Source organism: Piliocolobus tephrosceles, chromosome 2, assembly GCF_002776525.5.
Source record: "Piliocolobus tephrosceles isolate RC106 chromosome 2, ASM277652v3, whole genome shotgun sequence".
NCBI lineage: Eukaryota > Metazoa > Chordata > Mammalia > Primates > Cercopithecidae > Piliocolobus > Piliocolobus tephrosceles.
In genome coordinates, this window is record NC_045435.1 from 51,683,897 (window position 1) to 51,703,217 (window position 19,321).

At 41.0% G+C, this 19,321-nt stretch overlaps 1 protein-coding gene and 1 pseudogene across 18 annotated transcripts in view; one reads left to right on the forward strand and one right to left on the reverse strand.

The window, feature by feature from the left end:
* Positions 1–12,695, reverse strand: part of SETD5 (SET domain containing 5) — an 81,979-nt gene extending 69,284 nt beyond the window's left edge. For 11 of the 17 annotated variants that reach the window (XM_023218546.3, XM_023218540.3, XM_023218539.3 and 8 more), the window contains exon 1: positions 12,353–12,695. The gene's annotated coding sequence lies outside the window, so the exon portion shown is untranslated. The remainder of the gene's footprint in view (positions 1–12,352) is intronic. The other 6 variants (XM_023218553.3, XM_023218554.3, XM_023218542.3 and 3 more) reach the window with 1 other exon arrangement.
* Positions 12,696–13,327: 632 nt separating this feature from the next.
* LOC111546958 lies at positions 13,328–16,517 on the forward strand (annotated as a pseudogene). Its single transcript, XR_002732982.2, has one exon. The product of XR_002732982.2 is annotated as an uncharacterized LOC111546958 (transcript).
* Positions 16,518–19,321: the final 2,804 nt, after the last annotated feature.

Below are 19,321 nucleotides of genomic sequence, written 5' to 3' on the forward strand. Positions count from 1 at the left end.
CTCTACACAGGTGTACCATTTTTTATCTTTTATGCCATATTTTTGCTTTATCTTTTCCATGTTTAGATACACAAATGCTTGCCACTGTGTTACAACTGTGTATAGTATCCAGTGGTCACATGCTGTACAGATTTGTAGCCTAAGAGCAATGAGCTATACCATGTAGCTTAGGTGTACCATCTAGGTTTATGTTAGTACATTCTAGATGTCCACACAATGACGAAATCACCTGACAACACATTACTCAGAAAATATCCTCATCAAGTAAGGTATGACTATCTCTCTCTCTAAAGGGATATACCCTAAGGGCAAAAAGACATGAGAAAACAAAACAAAAAACCACTTTCCAGTAATCATATTGTTCTGTCACTCTAAAATTGTAGTGTGTGTCTTGTGGCACAAAATAAAGAGAAAGTACATTGGTGTTAGTGAAAACTGAGATTTTGGGCATGGGGAAAGGGAGAAAGATTAGGTTTACATAAACATCATGTAGTACTGACTTTGAAATGGAGCTTTTCCAATGCCAACAACTGATATTTTTAAAAAGAAATAAAACACTTTTAAACTTTGTCCATTGAAAAATCTAGAAACAAGGCCCAATCCAAGAGCAATGAACACTCCTACCATCCATACTGTGGTTTCTAAGTACCATTTCTCATGAAAAGAACTAAGAGGTTTTTGCCGAAATGGCTGATTCCAGGTTTGGGGCAAAAAATGTACAAAATTATCCTAGAACATCTAGTAATAGTAGGAAGCAAGGAAACAAGTAAGGAAAGTATTAAGAATGAATCAAAAGAATTTAGTAGCCAACAAAGGTAGGACAACCTGAATGTCAAAAACGGCAACTGCCAGAGACTGTAACATATCAAACATATTTAAAACCATGAGTATGCAATAATACTTCATTTATGTCTTTAGATGTTGCTAAGTTACCAACCCATTATTCTGAAAACTGGTAAATAAGAGGGTAAAAAACCCAAGTGCTTATCTTACTTTCTGTATATAAACTCTCTTAGTATAGCCAAATAAAAATGAGGGTGAGTATTCCAGATAATAAATGAAGAAGTAATAAAATATCTATTATGAAGTAAATAATGAATATAGACTGGTGATTCTCAAAAAGTGGTTTGAGAATGCCTGAAGTCCTCTAGATTCTGTCAGAGGGTTATATGAGGTTTTCCATTTTCCAATCAATCATCTGTACAAGGCCAGATTTTCTTCAGTCTTCAACCAAAACAACTTATCACAAGAAATTAAATGCAGAAGGAGTTACGAGAAAGCAGCTGTCTTCTATTAAGTCAGATATTAAAGAGATTTGCAAAAATGTCAAATGACACTTAAAAAATTAGAAATGTAGTTATTTTTATAAAAAAATCACATTACTTGTATTAGCAGGTTTTATTACTGTTATTTTAACATTAATAAATAACTTAAAATTTTTCTCAGTTTTAGTTTCTAATATGGTAAATCTTGACATAATTCACACAAACAAAAGCTCTTCCGGGTCTTCAATTTTTAAGACCACAGAGTTTGATCTAGGCAATGAATAACAACAGCTGCTTAACATTACATAGACAAGAAGACATTATGTAACTCTTAATGGAAATACACAGTACTATTATAAAATACGCTTGCAATCTATCACTAATTTACATGAAATACAGGTGGGGGGAGGTTGTTTAATACAGGAATGTGTTAAATGATTATCCAACCTTCAAAATCCAGAGTAGGAACTCTATAAAAGAATCAATTTCTTCAACAAGAATCCTACACGGAAAAAACAGAGAGAATCTAAAAAGACTCAAACTTATCAATCAATTGCAATGTATGGACCTTATCCTGGTCAAATGGAAACTTTTAAACTAACAGTTTAATAAACTCCAAAGGGAGTCTATTTTTCTATTTTGTAGTATTTGGGTTGTTTAATAATAAAAAATTAATCAAATCTATACCTACCCCTTCCCTTACTACCAACTAATGGGAAAAGAAAAAAGACATTCTAAAAACTGCTCATTTGGAAATGGGGGTTCAGAGAGGTCAACAGATAAACTGCAGCACGGGAAACTCCAGAATCAGAAGAGCTCTATCAAGAAAAGCTAGGTTACTAAGTAGCGACTAAAAGTCTCATAATCCTCTGTAATTATGGCGAGTATATAAATTATGGTCCAAATGGAGACATTTTTGAGAGTGAAAGGGGTGCTATTACTAATTATGCTAGGACAGCAGGTATAAACCAGGACTATCCCAAAGAAAGTAAAACATATGGTCACTATCTATAAAAGATTAATTTTTTTTTTTTTTTGAGACACAGTTTCACTCTTGTTGCCCAGGCTGGAGTGCAATGGTGCAATCTCAGCTCACTGCAATCCTGCCACCTGGGTTCAAAAGATTCTCCTGCCTCAGCCTCCCAAGCAGCTGGGATTACAGGTATGCGCCACCATACCCGGCTAATTTTCTATTTTTAGTAGAGATGGGGTTTTTCCTTGTTGGTCTGGCTGGTCTCAAACTCCGGACCTCAGGTGATCTGCCTGCCTTGGCCTCCCAAAGTGCTGGCATTACAGGCATGAGCCACCACACCCAGCCAAAAGATTAATTTTAAAATTAATTTTCACCAAAGATATTTGACATAATCCTTTGGGGTAACTATCTGCCATGGAAACATATTCCTAGTATTGAAGTGTTTTAAAAAAAATGAGGTGTGCTATTAAAAAAATTGTTTTCCATCTCCCTTGGCTGGCATGGTCATTTCATGAAGTGGGATATGTTTATTCCTCTTGCTGCTCAGTGTACCATTACAAACTTCCAGCCATTCCTTTTCATACTACTGTTCATGATAAACTGTAAGAGGAAGGTTACACCTACCTAGAGTCTTCCTTCTCTAAAAATACATGTCTTCCCCTGGGACTCCACACATGGCCTAGTAAGAGTGGTACGGCTACAGTAACTTCTTTATTTTTTATTTATTTGAGACAGTCTTGCTCTGTCTCCCAGGCTGGAATGCAGTGGTGCAATCTTGGCCCACTGCAGCCTCCGCCTCCCAGGGTCAAGCAATTCTTATGCCTAAACCTCCCAAGTAGCTGGGATTACAAGCTCACACCACCATGCCCAGCTAATTTTTGTATTTTTAGTAGAGATGGCATTTCACCATGTTAGTCAGGCTGGTCTCAAACACCTGACCTAAGATGATCTGCCTGCCTTGGCCTCACAAAGTGCTGGGATTACAAGTGTGAGCCGCCAGGCCTGGCTGGCTGGCTACAGGAACTTCTGAGATCTATGTATGATGTTAGCGTAATCTTCACATTTTTGGATTAACAGTAAATATCTGGCTTTAGTACACTTACATAATATGCCACCAATAAGGTGGCTACCTGATTTATATGTGAATATAATATTTTATGCCACTTTGTTTTTAAAGGTTTTTAAATATTGGGTAAACTTTTTCAATAAAAGTAGCCCAAATATTAAAATGTGTAACAATTTGGTATGTAGACCCTATAATTTTTAGCTCCATCCTAAAATGTGCATGGACACATAAACCCACCCTTATTTTGTTCTATTACTGAGTTACAACATTAAAGTTCTATTTGCCACAAATAACACTAAATTTGTCTAGGAAAAAAATAACATTTTAAAAAGGACTTCAAAATTTTAGACTTGCTCTTACATTTTCCTCAGATCTATTCTTTTTTAAGGGATTCTACCCAATATATTTCAGAATGTGGGCATAAAGGCATACTTCCATGGCCGTAGTAGTTTGTATCACAGAAATTGAGAAAATAAAAATTTATGCTTTCATACAACATTCTAATGCTACATTCAGCATGTAATCCATCATATTGCTTCAAAGGCCCTTCTCTTTGTTCTGTTTTAGGTTAAACTCTTTTGTCTTTAAAACTAAAAGTTTTTAAACAATATTCCCTTTAGATTCTATCCCAAATGTTAACATAATAAACACATTTCTTTTTAAAATAACTCTATCTGATTGGGGCTCTCCTCTGTCAATCTGGTTTCTCTTATAAAACAAGTCAACTCTCAACAGCCTACGTCAATAAGGAAAAATGTAAAATAAACGCAGTAGTCGTCTAATTGCCAACAGGTCCTTCCAGGTTCTTCAAAACCTTCCTTGGATACCAAGAATACCCAAACAGTTGATTATTAACTGCAGATCATCCTCCTTCACAGAAGCTGTGAAAGTACAAATTGTATGTGTTGTGGCATGTGCAGAGGTTGGTGGTAGGAAACAGAATTTTTGAAACATAAGCCAAAGAACATTAACAGGACACGAAGGTGGGGGAGAAAATCCAACAACAAAAACCCCTCTCATACAAAATGACAAACAAGTGGCACAAATGAAAGCAAGGAGATCTACCTGGGCATGTATTAAAATTAACATGTCAACACTATTAAATATGCTAACATGATACTGGAAACCAGATTCAAAACAGATCATAATATCTAAGAATGACGAAACAATCGTCTTAACTATATTCAGCAATGCATATACCTTACTAGATTACTGAGTTTTATTTGAGTCTTCACATTTCAGGAATGGGGAGGGGAAAATTTCACCATTGAAAGACAATAAAAATAAAAAATAAAATTTCCCCCTTTGTGGGGGTGGTATGGGATAAAAATGGCTTGAAGAACATAAATTATGCCGCTTGAAAAAAGAACTCTGAAACATGAAAAATTTATATTCAAAGAGCTAATTAATTTCATCCCCACTAAGGTAATAGGGTAAACATACATAGAGGTCTAATTTTGTAGCCTTATTTTAGTCATAAATCAGATTTACACAAATTAGTATTTTCCAATACAAATTGCAGATATTATCTACAGAAGACAGTCCACCTTTCTTCAAGCTAATAATACAGTGGCATCTGGTGGTAATAATGACTGTGTGAATGGCCAACGAAAATTAAGTATGCTTAAAACCTTTCTTTCAGTAAGGGTGAGAATCTGAAATGGTTTATCAAGAAAGAAAGAAGATACAGAAGTTATAAAATCTCTATCACTAGAGACTTTTAAGAATGTGGCAAATTAGCTTTGTATTTAAGTACATATAAACAAGCCCACAACCTAAGCATAATTAGCCCATCCAATTTTCCCCCTTTGTCCTAGTTTCTTTTTGCTGGGAAGAGGCGTTGTGAGATAATAATAGCAGGAAATAAGGTGGAGCAGCTGCACAGGCAAGATGAGGTACACTGCTTGTGATTCACCTCCATTCTAGCCCTCTGCTGGGTAAGTCTTAGTGAAAATGAGATCAGCTGTTTGGGGAGCCCTAACAGTTATCAAAACCTTTGGAATCAAAATATGGTCCCTTACTCTTTCACTTTTGCCAGGAACTTCTTAGGTCCTCTAGCAAGATCCAGGTAATAGGAGCAATGGAAGCTACACTGAAGAAATTTCTAATTATCTGGGAGGAGGGAGGGTGTAAAGGATGTTTAATACTGGCAATGTGGGTCATAGCACATGCAGAGAAAACTGTCTGGTATGGAGACTGGGGCTTGACTAGATGGCTTCTATTTTAGTCCCACAAACTTATGGAAATAATCCATGTGAATAAATTATTAAGGGAAAAAATGACTACCCTCAATTTCTGTAGTAATATAAAATACAGCTCACTAGATTTTGTGTTAATGCTGTTGCTATCTTACTGATGAGAAACTTCTAACTAATTGCAATAATAATTACTCAAAATTTCTTTTTTTAGGTCAAAATACTATATAATTACTGCCAAGACCATTACACATAACAATATAATGTTAAGTAGTAACACATCCAGTTTTCCTTAACAAAGAGAAGTAACACAAAACTTGGTCAGGCTTGCTTAATATTATGTGTATTAAAGGCAGTTTTTTGGTTATTAACTGGTTAAAACATGTCTTTTGCTAATCCATAAATGGAAATTAGCATTCCAGTTCCCTTTATTGTTGCATGCAGTATAGACAGAAGGGAAAACTTTAAGGCCAGTTTAGTAACATTGCAGTATAGGTGGTACCTCAACCCAAGCAACAGATGTGCTCTTGGAAAACTGTTCAAACCAAATATTTCTTTTTTTTTGAGACGGAGTCTCGCTCTGTCGCCCAGGCTGGAGTGCACCACCTCACCTGGCTATTTTTTTGTATTTTTTAGTAGAGACGGGGTTTCACCGTGTTAGCCAGGATGGTCTCGATCTCCTGACCTAGTGATCCGCCCGTCTCGGCCTCCCAAAGTGCTGAGATTACAGGCTTGAGCCACCGCGCCCGGCCTCAAACCAAATATTTCTAAAAATTAAAGTCTCTTAAAATACATTAAGCATTTTGAAAAACCTTGTCTTATATTTCTTCATAAAAGAGAAATTCTATCACAATGCAAATAATTGCCAGCTAATTTGCCTATAAATGAAATTCTTTATTTTTAAAAAAAGAACTGACACAAAACGTTTATTTTAAAAGTAACTAAAAATGTTGTTCACAACACCGATCCTTTAACATTTTAATGAAAACTTCAACAGGGACCCAAATTTCAAAATATTTCATTATGATTTTGTTTTAAAGGACCAGATAACCGACAGATCTTTTCCAACTTTATGATTCATATTAAGTCTAATTAACTGGATGCAACCATCTCACTTGCATGGGAGCTGAGCATGAATGTATCAAAGCAGGTTGCCTAAACCAAAAGGTGGGGTGAGTGAGTAATCTCCAGGGAATATCAGGTTCTCCAGGAACTAAGGATGAGGCTGAAATAAAAAGTAGCCTTTCTTCAGTTAGCATTTTGCATGATGGCAACCCAACACATGAATGCTGTAAGGTGCTCTCCATCTTAATGAAATAAAATTGTAGACAACGACATGCAACTATTTCATAAAGGGAAACAAATTATTCTACATGTTCAGGTTCAATCCCAACCCAAACAAACACATTGTATTACAATGTGTTTTTATTCAGACAGATAAAAAAGATTTATTCTTTTCCATTTCTTAATGAGAATTCAGCTCTAGATCCTCTAGATCGGGTATACTCGGGAGGTGACTTGTACTTAGGAGGGTGCAGAGGGTGGGATTTATTTTATTTTAACCTATACAGAGATTTATTTTTTTTTATTTTTCCTTGGTGAGAATGGATCCCTACAAGATATTCTGAAACGTATCAAATTTGGGGTTAACAGTATGTGGCTGGCAAAAATTCAATGCTTGAGTGGGAACTAAAAATGATTTCTTTAATTGTATGCCAAACTGAATAATCTCCCAGGGAAAAGAACCTCCTCCTCCTGCCTTTCCTACCTCCTGCCCCTCCCCCACCAACATTGCCTCCCTGCTGTGCAAAGAGCCCTTTGTCCTGCCCCGCACTTATCTAGCTGTTTGGCCATATTGACAAGCCTACTGGAGGCCTAATAAGGGAGTCAGTCTGACATAAGCAGCTGGCAATTTGAAACAAAAATCTTCCTTTTCTACTTAGACCAAATCCTGCTGCAGAGGTCTCTGGCTCCTCCCATGCTTCCATCTATTTCTCAAACAGAGCAGCAAGAAATTCAGCATTTTCCCCTCCATTAGGTAGCACAAATCAAAAACTTGATTCCCCAGACAGAAATCTATTCTGTATACATTCCTATAGCTACCGCTTTTTGTGATTCATAACATAGGCCAAAAGTGTACACGTAACTAACATGGCTAAGGCAATGCTTCTTATTACTTCAAATTGCCATGAAAGCTCTGGGAATCATTATACCACAAGGAATCCAGAAGAGCACAGAAGAGAAAGCAGCAGCCCAACCAAAGCAACAGACATGAGCATCAGGCAAAACTGGCCTGATATAAAAACTTAAGTGTTTTAAAAATACTAAGACATTATTCCAAGAAGCAGAAAATTCCTTTCCTGTCTTCATATCAAACATACTTAATGTGACCTTACATTAAGTAAGGTATTCCCTCAGGTATTCAGCAAACAAAATCAATATGATGGAATAACCGAGTGAGGCACGATGGGATTACAAATTCCTTGCTTAGGAGGGCATATATAAAGCAGACTGAGCTTACCTTCATTGTTTGTTTATTATATCCCAGAGTTCCCTTCACTAAGTGTTAAAGACTCTGAACGCATTTTGTCCCAGGGTAAGGAAATTCTCCAACGTAATGCTTTCTAACAGCACCTCCCCTCAAAGTTACTGGGTATCTTATGCAATTCATAATTAAATATACAATAAAACAGTTTTCCTAAGACTTAACAAAATGTATACAGGTAAGTGAAGGAAACTGTATTCTCTTCATCTTTCATGAACTTCCCAGAATCCCAACCACAAGAGAAATCAATCACTTTACCACATATTTTGGAATTTTTGGCAATAAGGAATGGTACCAATCCCTGCCCATCATAGGTACATTACATTTATTTTCTAAAGAGTACCTTTGAAAAAACATTTTTAATTATAAATGACTACCAATTATATTACTAAATATACATTACACATTTTGCACAAAGTTTTATGCCTCAAACAAAATATACTATCAAGAAGTTCCAGTTTTCAACACTTGAAATACAATTTTTATAAATAAAATTCACTGCTAGACCTAACTTCAAATTAAACTGATGAATCACCAGAGTTCAGCCAAAAATTATTTTTAAAATGTTATTTTATTCATGATCCAGTTCCCCTCTGATAAAATGTATTCAATAGTCATTGACTGCTGTTAACTACTGCCTAATTTTTCATAAGTTATTTCAATAGGGAGAAGATAAAGCAAAAGTAATGATCTGCAAATTTGTACTTTGCACTTTATTATTTCCCCATTCAAAGGTAAAAATGAAAGTCATTCTCCCCAGAAAAGCCAGAATAATTTCAGAAAGTCAGTACCTGGACAGAAAACAGTATCAAAAGATATAAAAAAGTTTTCAAGGATATTACTTAAGTAAATCCTTCTATTAAAAGGCCCTGTATGATCCTCTAGAAAATGATTATATCAAGAGCACAAAAGGTTCCAAACAACAGGAAATTAGAGTGAAAAAGCAATTATTTTATATGGCAACTTAAGCCACATAGTAAAAAACTACAGACATTTTTATCTTAAACCCTAAGTATGTCAAACAGCCAGTATACATGAAATCATATTTATCTGCTATTGCATCTTATCTATGTGATAGTAATAAAAATTGGAACCTCCTAAAATAGTATCCATTAAAGGTTCTGTTTCATTGGCCTGCTTTTATTACTGGGAAAACAACGTGAGCCACATTTGTGAATGACAAAACTCATTTCCATTCTTTTTGGTTCTCTGCCACAAATGCCAGAGTCATACTACAAATTATAGATGTTTATGAGATTTAAGTACATTTACACAAAAATGAACAAATCAAAATTCTGAGGAGAAAAAAGTATAGATACATGAGTCTTGGGAGAGAAAAACAGCACACACGCATATGTCCAGTATTGCATATAATTGGTGGTGGTGGTTCTCCTTCAAGCTTTTCCACGCTCAGATTGTTTTGCTTAATCAGAGATCATCCTAATGTTCAAGAGTTGTGGGGGAGGGGAGATCACCTAAGGGGCTCAGAGGCCATCTTCTCGGTATCCTGAACTAGACTTACTCGATTTCTACATATTTCTTCTGGTGTGTCCTACATTTCAGATGGATTACGGCCAAAGACATATATTTGTGATGTCAGAAGGCTATACCCAACAAGTATATAATGAATCAATCTTATAAGTCAAACTCCAAAGAAAATATCTAATCCGGAAAAGTTTATTACTAATACACAAATTAAGAAGAAATATTTATGTAGAAACCACTCCAAAATGGCACCTCTTTTTAGAGTTTAAGAGTCCAAGCTTAGTAAAATGTTAAGCAAATCATCTATAAGGTAAGTATGGTCTAACAGAAAGGAGACACATGACAAAATAATAAGAATTGATTCTATAATTAAAGAGATGGAGGAAAACATGATATGTCAGTTGCAGGAAAAAAATTCCTGTTATTTTCTTCCCATTGTGGTTATCAGAAAGATCCTTAAAATTATTACTTGGGCTTTTTAACTGATTCAAAAATTAAAACTCTAATGGAACTTTTAGTCCTGTCCAAGCACAAATATCTAGATAAAAAACAAATATCTGCCAAAAAACAAAAACCAAATCAAACAAAAAAGGAAAGTCTTTATGATCCAGTTTCCAGATGCCAATACCCATAAATGGGTAGGAGGTTATGAATTGCTAATTCCCATCTCCCCACCAATAAAAAGCAAACCAGCTCAGCACTGAAAATTCTCAGAAAAGCAAGGTTTCTTCTTAGTCCTGAAGCAGCCATCGCCTAAGTGCTGCTCCCTGCAGCCAGCAGCATTAATGGACGCTGCACTGCTGTCCTTCCCTGGAGACAGCAGCCAGCACTACTCAAGCTTCTCACGTAGCAACCAGAGCTCCAGAGCCAGCAGCTGCTGCTGCCTTGTATACTCACCCCTGTGATCCAACCCAAAGGAACAACCTTCTCTTTACCCCACCCCCACTCCTTACACACACTTTTTTTTTTTTGAACCAGTGCTCCATGCCAGAAGGGCTGGAATTATGCTTTTAGAAAGAAACAATCCTAAGGTCACCCTTTTAAACCAAGGCCTTTTATTAGAAAAATCAACATTTACCAAATTCTAAATATCCATTTTAATTAAGCCAGCAGTTTAGAAGTGAAGATTAAGCTTTGGTCTTTTGCAAGCCAATTTCCCAAGCACTCTACAGTCTAATTTAAATTTGCAGCTAGAAACAGAGCCTTGTGTCATGTCCTACCAAAGGGCATAATTCATTTTTCTGCACATAATGACAGTCTGAGTAAACCTTAAAGACTCTAATCCCATAACAGGCCAGAATTTTTGGCTACAGAAGAGAACTAATGATCCTGAGAAAACTGGAAGAAATCCAATAGAAAAAAAAATGCCCTATGTCCTCCATGGAGTACAGAAACCTCTGCTTATGTGAGTATTCTCTGCTTTAGTCCTAACTCAGATCCCACACATATAAAATTACCACTTACAACTTTCTGTGACCTAAAAACAATAATAATAAAATTAACAACCAAAAAATAATTTCAAATAGGGAGTACACACTCTCCTGAAAAGCTCAGCACCCTCCACTCAGCTGGATCCTCCCCAATCACAAGTATAGCTATGTAACATCTGCCCAACGAAGAAATGTAAATATGACCTTGGTCACAAATATGTCATCTAAAAACAACTTGTTTAGTCAAGTGATGAAGGGAATTAGCAGAGAACTTGGGGATTCGTTCAGTACCTATGTGCACGAAGGAAATTGGAGAAATGAACTTAAATATAGACAAAGCCCAGTGGAACCCAGAGGTCTGGGAAAGAAATGAGTTACTGGTGAATACATTGCACAAGTAACATGAGAAAGCAGAAAATGCAGGTCATACACGCACCCCTGACCCGGACGAGCAGAGCTGGCTGCAGCATCCGTATCCAAGAGAAAGACCACTGACGCCCAATAAGTGAGACATGCAAGGGCTCTATAGAATCAATTAGCATAGAAGGGGCTTTCCCAACAGTTAAACTTTCCCTCTCACGCGATTTACCTACATGAACCAGGGCTCTTTCCTACCCTCCTCTTTACATTCCCGACTTACAAGCAGAGGAAAGGAGAATTCATAAAGGGTAAAATTTTCTGCCTTTGAAGATATTCTCACAAGATCGCTCTCCACGCCCAAAGCAAGTAAAACGACACAATCTGGCTCAACTCCAGGCTCGAACCCTACACATTCAATGAGGCTATCTCAGACACGCTGGGGCACACGCCACGGGGAGCCAGAGAACGTGTGGTGGGGGTGGCGAAGGTAATGCCTTTCGGAAGCAGCCATCTGAGGTGGGAAGCCAGAAAACGAGAGGGAAGGCGTCCAGGAAGATTACGGAGGGGAGATTGCGGCCCCCAGAGCGATCAGAGTTGTCTGTCACAAGGCCGCGAGAACGGGGGTAGGGAGTCGGGGATCGGGGAGAGAAAAAAAGTATGCCTGTGTATTTCGAGCGGAGGGCAGCGAGAGGCCTCTCCTCAAGGCAAAGGTAAACGTAGAGTAGGCAGTTCCCAGGAAAGGGGGTGAAGAGGCGTGGGGGGAGGGGAAGCGTCCTGACCCAGGAAAGACATGAAAAGGGGAGTTGGGTCGCCTAGGTTAGACGGGGCCTCTCTCCCTGGGAAAATGGGGTGCTGCAACGGTGTGTGCGAGGCGGCGAGGGGGATGAGAAGGGGCAGCATCCTCCTGCTAAGAGCTTGGGGAGGGCCAGGCCCACGACCCAAGGAGAGCGAGCGCGGGGAGACGGAGGAGGTGACCCTTCCCACCCCTGGGGCCCGATCGTGAGGTTCGGTCTCTTTTCTGTCGGACCCTTACCTTGTCCCAGGCGCTGCCAGGGCCTAGGCCCGGGCTGCGGCGCACGGCACTCCCGGGAGGCGGCAGGACTCGAGTTAGGCCCAACGCGGCGCCACGGCGTTTCCTGGCCGGGAATGGCCCGTACCCGTGAGGTGGGGGTGGGGGGCAGAAAGGCGGAGCGAGCCAAAGGCGGGGAGGGGGGAGGGCCAGGGAAAGAGAGGGGCCGGCACTACTGTGTTGGCGGACTGGCGGGACTGGGGCTGCGTGAGTCTCTGAGCGCAGGCGGGCGGCGGCCGCCCCTCCCCCGGCAGCGGCGGCGGCGGCGGCAGCTCACTCAGCCCGCTGCCCGAGCGGAAACGCCACTGACCGCACGGGGATTCCCAGCGCCGGCGCCAGGGGCACCCGGGACACGCCCCCTCCCGCCGCGCCATTGGCCTCTCCGCCCACCGCCCCGCACCCATTGGCCCACTCGCCGCCAATCAGCGGAAGCCGCCGGGGCCGCCTAGAGAAGAGGCTGTGCTCTGGGGCTCCGGCTCCTCAGAGAGCCTCGGCTAGGTAGGGGAGCGGAACTCTGGTGGAAGGGGAGGTGCGGTGTACTGGGGGGGGATGGGTGGCTGGGGTGACCGTCTGGTGGCTTGCGGGGGTTGCCTTTCCCGTGGGAAGTCGGGAACATAATGTTTGTTACCTCGGGAGGGAAAGGGGTGGTTGGATGCAGGCGGGAGGGAGGCCCGCCCTGCGGCAACCGGAGGGGGAGGGAGAAGGGAGCGGAAAATGCTCGAAACCGGACGGAGCCATTGCTCTCGCAGAGGGAGGAGCGTTTCCGGCTTGCCGTTTGTCGCTGATTGGCCATTTCTCCTCCCGCCGTGTGTGAAAACACAAATGGCGTATTCTGGTTGGAGTAAAGTGCCTGTCAGTTACAGAGTCGGGAGTGCGCAGCCGCCTAGTGATGCTCGCGATGCCCCCTGGGTGGGGCGGGTAGGTAGGTGGGGTGGGGTGATGCTGGGTGTGCGGGCGCGGCCGGCCTCCCGCGGCTTGAGGGGAGGGTCAGTGAAACTGGGCTCCGGCGCGGGCGTCCTTCCACCCTCCCCTTCCTTCGGGGGAGTCGGTTTACCCGCCGCCTGCTTGCCTTCGACACTTGATTGGCTGCCGATGCTGTGGGAGCGGGCCTTTGCTACTGGCTCAAGTCTCGCATGAGCGAAACCACTGCGCGGGGCGCAGGGGTGGCGGGGAGGCAGGCTGTGGTACGGTCCTCCCTGAGGCCCAGCGCCGCAGTGTCTGGCCCCGCGCCCCTGCGCAACGTGGCAGGAAGCGCGCGCTGGAAGCGGGGGCGGGCTGCGGGCCGAGACTTCTGGATTGCGACGGTGGCGGCTCCGCCCCGGGTTCCCACCGCCTGACGGGCAAGACAAGCCCGACATGCTACAGGCACTCTTGGGGGTTGGGGAGGAGCGGGGGTCGGTCCGGCTGGTTTGTGGGTGGGAAGCGCATGTTCTCCAAAAACCGGCGCGAGCTGCAATCCTGAGGGAGCTGTGGTGGAGGAGGCGGAGAAAAGGCCGCACCCTTCTGGGCAGGGGGAGGGGAGTACCGCAATACCTTTATGGGAGTTCTCTGCTGCCTCCCGTCTTGTAAGGACCGCCCTGGGCCTGGAAGAAGCCCTCCCTCCTGTCCCCGCCCGCGTGATCTCGTCATCGCCTCCATGTCGAGTCGCTTCTCGATTATGGGCGGGATTCTTTTGCCTAGGCTTAAGGGGCTAACTTGGTTCCTGGGCGTTGCCCTGCAGGGGAGTGAGCAGGTGTGAGATTTGAGGGGCGAGTCGGATTAGTTATCTTCCCACGGACTTGAGTTGGTGTCGAGGTTATTGTAATAAGGGTGGGGTAGGGAAATGGAGCCTAGTCATTCACCTGGGGCTGATTTTATGCAACTAGACTGCAGATTATCACTACTTATGATCATTTTTGGATTGTTTTTCTAGAGATAGACGTAAAGCTTGATCACCTGAGTTTTATACCATTTGAGACCCTTGCTGCACTCCCAAAGTGTAGCATCAGATTAAATCTTAATAGAAAAATTTTAGCCTTTGCTTGAGAAACCAGTGCTTCCCTCCCTCCACCTCTCCCCCCAGGCTCTCTCCCCCTTTGCATCCCTACCAGGCATCTTAGCAACTCTCACTCATACTTGATCCTGTTTTCCATTTGTTGTACTTGCTCATCCAGTATTCAGACATAGCACTAGCTTTCTCCCTCTCTTGATCTTGGGTAGCCTGGTGACTCACGAAACCAGACAGATTGGTTCCACCACAAATTAAGGCTTGAGCTGGGGCTTTACTCTTACCCAGCAGTGCTTTTATTCCTCCCTAGTTCTCGTTCTTTAAGTGTTTACCTGGATTTTCATTGTATCCTTTTTCCTTAGCTGGGATTCTATCCCTGACCCTCTTCACAGTCCAGGTGATCTTGTCTACTGCTTTACAGAGAATTGGACCTGAGGTTAGGCAACATCTCCCTTTCTCTTCCTCTAAATACCTTTCGAGGCATCCCTTCATTTCTGTTCTCAACAGTTAGTAACTGAGCTCAGATGCCTGTGTGACAGCTTCCAAATTGCTGTCTCTGTCTTTAGCGTTATCTTCTGATCCATCTTACATCTTGTTAGAATGATTGTCCTAAAGGAAGATAGAGCATGAAAATGACAGATGAAACTCCATTACTGGCTTGTACTGTTTACAGCAAGTTATCTAACCCGCGGGGTGCATGGGACCCAGGACAGCTTTGAATGCAGCCCAAGACAAATTTGTAAACTTTCTTAAAATGTTAGATTTGTTTGCGGGGTGTTTTTGTTTTGTTTTTTGGTGGTGGTGTTTTTTCTTTTTTTCTCATCAGCTATCCTTTATGTGTGGCCCAGGGAAGCCAAAAGATTGGACACCCCTGGTTTACAGGATGAATTCTGTTCTCATGAGTGTGATGGATAAGGTCCCCGGATAGACTTACCTCAATTTAACAGCTTTTTCATTTTTCACTATTTTCCACATATTACACGCACAAACATGACCTCTCTCCTGAAGTCACATGGAATGAATTGCAGTTACCCAAATCATAGAGATTGTCATATATCTTTGTGGGGTGGTTCTTTCTGGAATGCTACCCTTGCTGCTTTTAATCCTGCAGATTCAAATGTCATCTCCCCTTTGGTCATGCCTTCCATGGTCTCTTGTTCTATGAGCCAAACTCCCCTATTAAAAAAGCCGTTTTCTCTCGACTCCTGAGCAGTTTGTACTGTGTGGCTCATAGTACTTCTCGGGTTGTTGTCATTGCTGATTTAAACTATCTTAACTATTTTGAGCTTTTTGAAGGAACAGTGTCTTGTGTCTTGTACTCCTGAGCTCCTAGTATACTCTGATGTCTAGCCAACCCTAAGTGAGTGAGTGAGCGACATGTAAATGTATTTATGGTCTGACATTTTATTCATCTTGAGCATTGGAAAAGTGGCTGGCATGACTGAAGAACTGAATTTTATCTAATTTAAATTGCAGCTGTGGACAGTGTAGCTGTAGCCCCAGACTTATTCTGTGGATTACAGAATACATGGACATCGATTGTTTCTTTGTACTGAGCAATAAGGAAATAAAAGCTGAAGCTCTCTGGCCCATTAAATTTTATTTAACTGCTTGTTTTATTTTATTTTTTATATATTTAGCTGAAAGCTAAGTCCAACAAACCATTTTTAAAGATGTGCCTGCCTTGGACAACAGTGAAAGCAAGTGTTAATGAGTTTGAATTTCAGAAAAAATGCATAATGAATTTTAGGGAGGTGAGATTCCATTAAACTGTTACATAGTTAAATATATCAGAACTTAAATGAAGAATAGGTCTGTATGATATAAATGCACCCAACCTAAATTTCTGTCCTACAAGTTTTTACTTCTTGGAAACACTTGATTGGAGGAGCTCTAAGCATCATATCTTGAGTTACAGAAAACAATCACAAAGTAAGTTTTATCTGAGGAATTATAATACCAACATTTTAACACCAAATGCTTCTTATATGCTAATATAGCGTCTTATACATTTTAATTATCTTTTTTTTTTTTTTTTTTGAGACGGAGTCTTATTGCCACCCAGTCTGGATTGCAGTGGTGTAATCATGGTTTACGCAGCCTTGACTTCCTGGGCTCAAGTGATCCTCCTGCCTCAGCCTCCTGAGTAGCTGGGACTACAGGCACATGCTTCCATGCCCAGCTACTTTTTTTGTGTTTTTTTTGTAGAGATGGAGTTTTGCTGTGCTGTGCAGGTTAGAACTCCTGGGCTCAAGTGATCTTCCTGCCTAAGCTTCCCAAAGTCCTGGGATTACAGGCGGGAGCCACCGCCCTGGGCCATTAAATATACTTTTAAAAATACATTTTAAAAATACGTTTTAAAGTTTCTCTTTAGAAAGTAAGACCCTTAGGTCAGCGGTCTTCAAACCTCCTGTGTGCTGAGAGTTCTCTTAATGCAGATTCTCAGACCACCCAAAAATTCTGAATTCTTTTGGGGAAGGTGGAACCCCATAGAACAGGCAGTATAATTCAGTATCTTTTCAAGTGCATTTGCTGACTCCGATACGCCTATTTACCTGTCAAAAATGATCACAATTTCAGAGAAACTCTTCTCAATTGTACAGTATGTGTCCCTCAATTTTTCCTCAAAATGAACTTTCCTCCTCCTAAAAAACAACAATGGGAATTTTGAGAGGCAAAGAGGAATAGTAATATTTTTGGAAACTTGCAGGTCAGGTTTTCCTTTTAAAAGGAATGTTGAAATACATTTTTTTGAACAAGAGAAGTTCACCTTATTTGTGTTTCTCCTGCTTAATTGCAATCCTTAAGGAGAGTGATTTGTTTTTCAGTGCCTAAGCACAGAGCTGGGAGCTCAATAAATGTTAGTTTTGTTGGTTTATATGTGAAATTGATTCTCCAGTAATAGTTAAGCTCACAAAACATACAAACAAGGCTACTTTTTGGGAGAGACTTCAGGGTCACATTTAATCTATGTCTCCTAATATTCTATTCATAGAGGAAACTGATGCCTCGTGGTCTCTGAATACATCTATCCCACCATTCAGTTCTTCTTTGGGTTTCCTGTACTAACCACTGCAGTTATCCTTATCCTGTGCTTTACTTCCTTGGGCTTTTTGTTTAAATTAACCAGCTACCTATCTCCTTTTCAAGTAGTTACATACTACTTCTTACCCTTGTAAGACAAATTTATTAAGTATATTATACACTTGTACTTGCATGAGAAAGCTGGTGAAAGTTTTGTGAGGGCTAGTGTGTGTGTGTTAGATTTGCAAAATTTAAACTAGATAGGTTCCATATATTTTTTGTGAATGGAAGTTTGGCATAATTATACAATTCTGGTTTGCAACACTCTAGTTTGACTATTAGGTTAATTGTAGAGCACCTTGTTAGGTCACAAATACAGAAGTCTGGTACTGGACTTGCAGGTTGCTTTCTTAGTGGCATATTAGTTTATATTAGAGGACATACTTCTCAAGAAGACTTCTTATCCATGACTCACTCTTCTTGAGATTGGATAATATATTGGATTATTAGAGAAGTGTTAGTATTGAATCAAATAGTTTTATTTTATTTAGACCAGGGTTAAACCTGATGAATTGTTTCTGCTTCTGTTATGCAGTGTATCTTCTTGGTGACAAAGACTTTCTGCCTCTGATTTTTATCTTAGTCATGGTTACATTTAATAATCCTGCTTTCCAGCTTTTTTCCTAGAGATCAGTCATCAATGACCTTTTTTTTGTCCTGGTACTTTGTCACCTTTTGTTTTCTGGTTTTGGGTTTTTTTTCTTTTTTTAAACGTATGTAAAATTGACTTTTCCTGCTGACAACAGTAACATAGTTTCAGATCATGTTTATAGAATGGTTATTTTATCACCTAAGTAATCTCATCTCTAGTGTATGGATTCTGGTAAATTCAGTCAACAGTCTTCATAGCCTCTTCTGTTTTTACTGACCTTGATTTAAAATCTAATCTCAGACCTTCAGGTACTGCTTACAAATAATGTAATAATGAGGTACTACTTATAACAAATAATGGTAACATACTGTAGTGCATACTATAGGCAAAAGCTAATGGAGACATCGGTAGAAGAAATGAACTAATAGTTATCGAATGCCTTTTGTGTACTGCAGATGTGGAAATAGCAAGAGAACTAGAATTGGAAGTAGAGTGTTGAAGATGTGACTGAATTGCTGCAATCTCATGATCAAATTTGAATGGATAATGAGTTGCTTCTTAGGGATGAGCAAAAAAAGTGTTTTTTTTGAGATGGAATCTACTGGTGAAGTTGCTGTGAACATTGTCAAAATGACCATAAAGGATTTAGGTATTACAGAAACCTGGTTGATAAAGCAGTGCCGGGGTGTCAGAGTTGACTTCAGTTTTGAAATAAGTTCTACTGGCTGGGTGTGGTTGCTCACTCTTGCAATCCCAGCTGTTTGGGAGGCCAAGGCTGGTAGATCACTTGAGGTCAGGAGTTAAAAGATCAGCCTAGCCAACATGGTGAAACCCCATTTCTACCAAAATTAGCCAGGTGTGGTGGTGCACACCTGTAGTCCCAGCTACTTGGGAGGCTGAGGCAGGAGAATCTCTTGAACCAGGGAGGAGGAGGTGGTTGCAGTGAGCCAAGATGGCACAACTGCACTCCAGCCTGGGCAACAAAGTTAGATTGTCTTTAAAAAAAAAAAAAAAAAAGGGAGGCCGGGCACAGTGGCTCATGCCTGTAATCTCAGCACTTTCGGAGGCCAAGACGGGTGGATCATGAGGTCAGGAGATCGAGACCACCCTGGCTAACACGGTGAAACCCCGTCTCTACTAAAAATACAAAAAATTAGCTGGGCGTGGTGGCACATGCCTGTAATCCCAGCTACTCGGGAGGCTGAGGCAGGAGAATGGTGTGAACCCAGGAGGTGGAGCTTGCAGCCAGCTGACTGCACTCCAGCCTGGG